The following is a 6,507-nucleotide window of genomic DNA, read 5'->3' as shown; positions in this document are numbered from 1 at the left end:
ATGGAAAGAGCCTAAATGTCCATCAACTGATGAATGGATAAAGAAATTGTGGTTTATATACACAATGGAATACTACGTGGCAATGAGAAAAAATGAAGTATGGCCTTTTGTAGCAACGTGGATGGAACTGGAGAGTGTGATGCTAAGTGAAATAAGCCATACAGAGAAAGACAGATACCATATGGTTTCACTCTTATGTGGATCCTGAGAAACTTAACAGGAACCCATGGGGGAGGGGAAGGAAAAAAAAAAAAAAGAGGTTAGAGTGGGAGAGAGCCAAAGCATAAGAGACTGTTGAGAACTGAGAACAAACTGAGGGTTGATGGGGGGTGGGAGGGAGGAGAGGGTGGGTGATGGGTATTGAGGAGGGCACCTTTTGGGATGAGCACTGGGTGTTGTATGGAAACCAATTTGACAATAAATTTCATATATAAATTAAAAAAAAAAATAAAAAGCAAGTGGGAACAAAAAAAAAAAAAATAAAAAAATAAAGCATATATCACATCTTGGAAGACATTACACAAGCCCAAAAAAGTGTTGACACCTAGCTTGTGCTGCAACTGAGTCTTCAAAAGGCCACTCCATGTTGTATCACCCTGGATGCTTCAAAATGATGGGGAACAGAGTAAGAACTCTGATTCCATGGGCATGTGAAATGAGTTTCCTGGTATAAAACAGAAGTGTATGAGATACCATGGTGATGGGTTCAGCGTTCTGTAAATCCACTGATGTTAGTTTTGACAGATGCATTGCAGACGGGGAAGGCAAATCCATGTACAAAGTAAATATCTTCACCAAATATACAAAGTATGGTCCCTTTGGTGATGGAAGTGATGTGATATAATCACTCTGGTATCAAGTAGCCCCTGATCCACGCAGGGAATGGTGCCAAGTTAGTTGTTAATTGGTGGTCTCTTCTGTTAGCAGTTTGGAAACTTAATAGTAACTTTTGTCAGATTGGCCTTGGTGAGTAGAAGTCCATGCATGATCCCCATGGGACCCCATGCTGGATCCCCATGCTGGACCCCATGCATGATCTCTTCACTGCTACCAGGAATCTGTCTTTGATTCATTAACCCACTTGGCAGTGACAGAAATGGCTGGGGAAAGGGGCTGACTAACAGAAGGAGAGTCTTGTCCACAGAATATGTGCTTCCCTGCACCTAATTATTAAATCCTACTCTGACAAGATTACACTTTGGTGAACATTCATATGGTTAAACAAATGTCTTTACACACTGTGCCAGATTGGAAAAGTCTGTGCACACACTTCTTCTCCAGAACAACTTGTGACAGATTTTCCAATGTACTCCTTCCAAATCCTTGATCATCCAGTCAAACCATTAGCCCATGTGTATGAATCAGTGTAGACCTATAATTATGGCTATCTCTCCTTCCCTACAAAATAAATAACCTGCCCTGCTCAAATTTTTGCCCACTTGGATGATATCCTTTCACCACTGACTTTCAGGACCATCTCAGAATGAGGTTGTAGTTATGCATACCATGCAGAATTATCTAGCTCAAGCCTGAATTCTTTCTTTCTCAGTCATCTGGTCATAGGGAACTCCTTATGAGACTAGCTGTGAATTGAGGGAAGTATATAGCAGCAGTAGGGGTCATGGGCATACTTGTGTTTTCAGGACCTGCTAGAGATGAATCGTGCATATCCCATTTCATTTCATGATGAAGTGCTACTGTGAACGCCCAAGTGTATGGCTTGATGGATGAAACAACACCTAGTTCTTGATGGGCGGTTCAGGTTGCATGGTAACTTGGTAGCCCATGGTTAGGTGTTCAGTCTCCACTATGACCCATTAGCAGACATGTCAAAAGGGGAATAGATGTTGACAGCGAATAGCATGGCTTTGCTTAAAGAATCCTAAGGGTATATGCTGTGATTCTTGGATAGGTGCCTGCTACAGGTTCTTAACGGGATCCTCATCCACTGAGACTTCAAGCAACATTAGGCCTTCTGGATAACACAATCCAAATGGCATGGCAGTTTGCTTGGCAGCTTGGATCTATTGCAGAACAGTCACTTCTTCTGGACTCTCTTCAAAATTGGTACCTTTTCTGTTCACTTAGTAGATGGCTTGGAGTAGCAGGCCCAGACGTGGCACATGCTGTAATACAAGGTGGCCCAATAGCGCTTGTACATCTTCCCTTGTGGTAGAAGGAGTAACTCCTTCTTTACCCCGGAAAGAGTATCTTGGCATGCCCTCCAACAGTGGACCCTTAGAAATCTTACCATGGTGGCAGCCCCCTGCATTTTTGTGGGATTATAGTTCACCCTCAGGCTCACTGTGACTTGCCAATAGGTCTTGAATATTTTCTCTTTCCTGTACATTAGGTTCAACCAGCATTGTATCATCAGAGTGATGAATCAACAAGACAGGTGGAAGAAAAAGACAACCTAGCAGCCTGTAGCCTGGACTATGATATTGGGCTGAAGAGTTGACAGACCCCTGAGGTTGGACAGTGAAGGTGTATTCCTGGCCTTGCCAACAGAAAGCAAACTTCTATGATGGTATTTACTAATAAGTATAGTAGAGGGGGATAAAAAGCATTTGCTGCTAAATAGCTTCACACCAGGTGACAAGAGAAGTGTTGCTTTGTTCCGGCAACAAAATTCCATCTAAAAGCTCAGCTACAAACAGAGTTACTACCTGATTAAATTTGTGATCATCCACTGTCATTATGTAAGATTAATATACCTTCTGCGCAGGCCAAATAAGTAATTGAATGGAGGCAGAATCACCACTGCTCTATCTTTCCAGGCCTTGAGGCTGACACTAATATCTGCAAACCCTCCAAAAATGCAGTATTGCTTTTGATTTAGTATCTTTGTAGATAGAGATAGTTTTACTGACTTCCATATGGTCTTTATGCCATAATAGCTCTCACTTGAAGGGTCAAGGAACCAGTGTGGGAATTCTGAAAATTTCTGGTGTCTCTATTCCAGTTATGTGTTCCACAGTTGAAGAAAGAACCACCCTTTGGATTTGGGCCCAGTGGGCCCACTGTGAGATAGACCTGAGCTAAAATCCCTCAATCACTTGACCCCCATTAGCTCCTTCTCTGGGTAGTGCACTACAAGCGACTTTTTGGGTCACTAGGCATTAACATCAGCTGAAAGCCAGTATTTGGGAATCTTGAAAAGTCTGATTCCCCCTACCCACCCACCCAAATGCCTACTCAGATTGGTAAATGGCTGGCTGTTCCTCTGAGGAATGCTGGGAGATAGATTAACAGTATACATTTTTGGCATTACTGGGTTTTTCCTCAAGAAGACCCGGAGACTCCTCTTCTGAAGGGATGCTCTGAGTCTGTAAACTGGCTCAAGGCTGGACGTTGATTGAGAGGGTATGACTCCTTTGGTGATTCAAGTCAGACTTCTGCTCATTACGCCTGCAGGTTTTCCACTTAGATGAAGACTATAGTGGACTTCCCATCTATATTATTTCTGCTTACACCATGATCAACTAGTAAACACCAAATATCTGCAAGCCAAACTATTTTGCTTACTGCTTTGGCTCCACTGTCCCTAACAGTAACCATGTCCATGTTTTTGATGATTAAGTGCCATGTGTCACCCCTGCCACCCTGGCACCTCAGCATCCTCATGGGACTTACACATCCCCATTTGAAGGTAGCAATTCTCCCTGTAATTTCTGATTCATAGAGAAGAGCAACCACAAGGCTCTTGAAGGATTCTGGGGCTTGCCTGATAAAAGACATGTCCTCTGGACCTTCTGAGGTCGGTAAGCAAGCCTTACAGAAATCCACTTTAACATTCTAATCTTCCTGAGCCTTTGCATAGTTTTCTCTACAGTATATCAAGGAAGTTTTGGCATTTCAACTGCTTTAGTGCAGTAGGTCAGCCAAATCAAACAAGAGACATTACTAGCCCCTCAAGCTAAATATTCAGTCCAGAATATCAATTTAGTGGGCCCGTGTCAATAAATTCAGCCCGATCGGACCTTATATTCTTTCCATTCTGATCCCAAACATATTCCCCAGGTTTCTGTTAATATAAAATTATACATTTATTTTAGTGTGTATCACACTTCTTTATGGGTTGCAGTTTGTACTCTTTGACATCTACTGGGACTTATGTCCAGTTACAGATCTAGAAGCAAGGGGAGAGAATGTAAGAAAGTCCTGGAGAGGATCAGAAGATCTTTATGAGGGGCACGTGGATGGCTTGGTTGAGTGTTTTACTATTGCTTTTGGCTCGGGTCATGATTTCGGGGTCGAGGGATTGAGCCCTGCATTGGGCTCCATGCTGACCATGGAGCTTGCTTGAGATTCTTTGTCTCCCTCTGCCCCTCTCCCTGTATGTTTTCTTTTTATTTTTTGAAAATGTTTATTTATTGTGCTGTCAAAAATGAGTCTGAGCTTTCAGCACAGAGAATGATATGGGGTTCGAACTCACAAATCATGAAGTCATGCATGTCCTGAGCCGAAGTTGGATGCTTAACTGACTGAGCCACCCTGGTGCCCCTTCCCTGTATGTTTATATACACATGCTAGTATACACAAAATATATCCTTTTTGTGTCAGCTGACACAATATAAGTGCACCAGAGTCCTGGAAGGAACATGCACACATAGTGCCCAGATCTTGGTTTCTATTACCATATCCCATGTTTAATCTCCAAATAAAGACAATAACAAAGTCATATTTCCTCCATCTAACATTATACAACTATCTCCAGGGTACAATTAAAAACCATTAAACCTATCCCTGAAAGAGGATGCAAAGTCCTTCAGTGATGTTTATTTACTTTTTTCCTTGATAACCCATAACTTAAATAGTATGATTTAAGTTAACAGTACTTAAATACTATGATATAAAATCAGTACACCATATATTATAGATACAGGGATAAGAGAAGGAAGTAAACAAAGATACCTGCTTAATATATATACCCAGTATATTTTAAGTATATGTTATACTAAGTGTTAAGTAAATATTTAATATATACCTATATGTACATTAAGTACGTATACTTAAGGTATGGGCACACACATATTAATGAAATAAAGAAGAAATACTCCTCTGACAATTACAGTCCTTATTTCTGTAACTGCTCATGCAGTCACAGGTGGTATGTATTATGATCTTTCATGACTATGTTTATTTCTTTTACCCTCAGCAAGAACCTCAGCTGGTCATGGTTCTTTACCTGGTGGGGTGATCCAGACCTTCCTTCCTGAAGGGTCTGGGCCACTAGTAGTCTTTCCTGAATTGGGTTGTTGTAGTTTTCCATTGATTTTAATCACAGGTCATGCTAGTACTATGAGATGCCTCAAGGGATCTCCTGTATTCTAGACACACTTTTCCTGATCCCCAATGTGTGGTAGTAGTCCAGTTTCTTCTTAGTAGGATCAATCGCCTCAGCACAGTATCTCCCTTCTCTGCCTGTTGATTTGAAGGCATGGGGAGCCCAAATTCGCCAAGTGACAATCCTAACTTCCAGTTCAGTGGAATCATTGTTGCGTCTCCTGGTGGAAGCATTCCTCCATTTGGAACTAATATTTCTAGGCCAGCAGAACCAGAGGTCTTGTGGACAGGAAACAAAAATTTTGCTACTGGACACTAGGGGTAATAATGCTGCCAATCCCATTTCCTCCCTGTGATTCATGGACCTGTGAATCCTGGCAATGGGAGAAATATCACCATATACTGGACACCGATTCAGAGCATGTACAGCCTTCTGGAGAACTTGCCCCAGCTCTGTACCGTATTGCCACCCAGTGGCACTGTGCATTTTCAGAAAGTTATTCTGACATTCAATCAAGCTGGCTTCTTCGGGATGGTAGAACAGGTGATAAGATGAGTGAATTTCATGAGCCCTGGGTCCATTGCTTCTCTACTTCTTCTGTGAAGTGGGTTCCTTGATCAGAAGCAACACAGTGTGGAATCCCATGACAGTGGGATATTCTGTTAGCCCACAGATGGTTGTTTTGGCAGAAGCATTGTGTGCAAGGAAGGCAAGTCTATATCCAGAGTGTCTGTTCCAGTAAGGACAAAATGCTGCCCCTTCCATGAATTTTTGTCACATTTATTTCTCATTCTTGGACACACAAATACATTTGCTTCTTTCTTTCTCTTGTCTTTTGGGACTCCCATTATGTGTATGTTGATTTAGTTGATAGTATTCCATAGGTCCTATAGGCTTTCTTCACTCGTACAAAAATTTTTTTTTCCTTTATGCTCCTCTGGATATTTTTAAATGACCTGTCTTTGAGTTCACTGATTTTTTTTCTTCTGCTTGATTGTGTCTTTTTTTGAAGATTTCTACTGAAGTTTTTCACTACAATCTTTGTATTCTTTGGCTCCAGAATTTCAGTTTGGTGCTTTGTTGTGGTTTCTATCACTTTCTTGAAGTTCTCATTTTGTTCATTTGTTGTTTTCCATGATCTCATTTGGCTATCTCTCTGTGTTCTCTTGTACTGAGCTTCTTGAAGATGATTATTTTGAATTATTTTTATTGATTGA

The 6,507-nt window shown here is 41.4% G+C and overlaps 1 long non-coding RNA gene across 1 annotated transcript; it reads left to right on the top strand.

Annotated features, from left to right (window-relative positions):
* The first annotated feature begins 1,023 nt into the window (after positions 1-1,023).
* On the top strand, positions 1,024-4,052 carry LOC121024195 (uncharacterized). Its single transcript, XR_005787642.1, has 2 exons — positions 1,024-2,067; positions 2,354-4,052. It is a non-coding gene; the product is annotated as an uncharacterized LOC121024195 (long non-coding RNA).
* Positions 4,053-6,507: the final 2,455 nt, after the last annotated feature.

Source organism: Herpailurus yagouaroundi, unplaced genomic scaffold, assembly GCF_014898765.1.
Source record: "Herpailurus yagouaroundi ecotype Mexico unplaced genomic scaffold, PumYag 61012, whole genome shotgun sequence".
NCBI classification, from domain to species: Eukaryota; Metazoa; Chordata; class Mammalia; order Carnivora; family Felidae; genus Herpailurus; species Herpailurus yagouaroundi.
The sequence above is the reverse complement of the archived record's forward strand: the minus strand, read 5'-3'. Positions and strand labels throughout refer to the sequence as shown.